Here is a 225-nt window from a genome sequence, read left to right on the forward strand (position 1 = left end):
ACTTTTCCTTTCCCTTATACAGAGACCTATGCATTTGTTTATTCAACAAAATAACTAAACATTCCTTTAAAAATGAGTTTTATGGCTAGAGCGCAGGCAATGCTTTTAGAAAAGAACTTTAAAAGATACAGTAGAGGGCCTGGCCCCCCCTGGGGAGGGACCCCCTGGGGGGGAGACCCCCCCCTCGGCGGGGGGGGGGGGGGGGGCCACCCGCACATCAGCCGC

This window comes from Tupaia chinensis, unplaced genomic scaffold (genome assembly GCF_000334495.1).
Source record: "Tupaia chinensis unplaced genomic scaffold, TupChi_1.0 Scaffold146828_1, whole genome shotgun sequence".
NCBI classification, from domain to species: domain Eukaryota; kingdom Metazoa; phylum Chordata; class Mammalia; order Scandentia; family Tupaiidae; genus Tupaia; species Tupaia belangeri.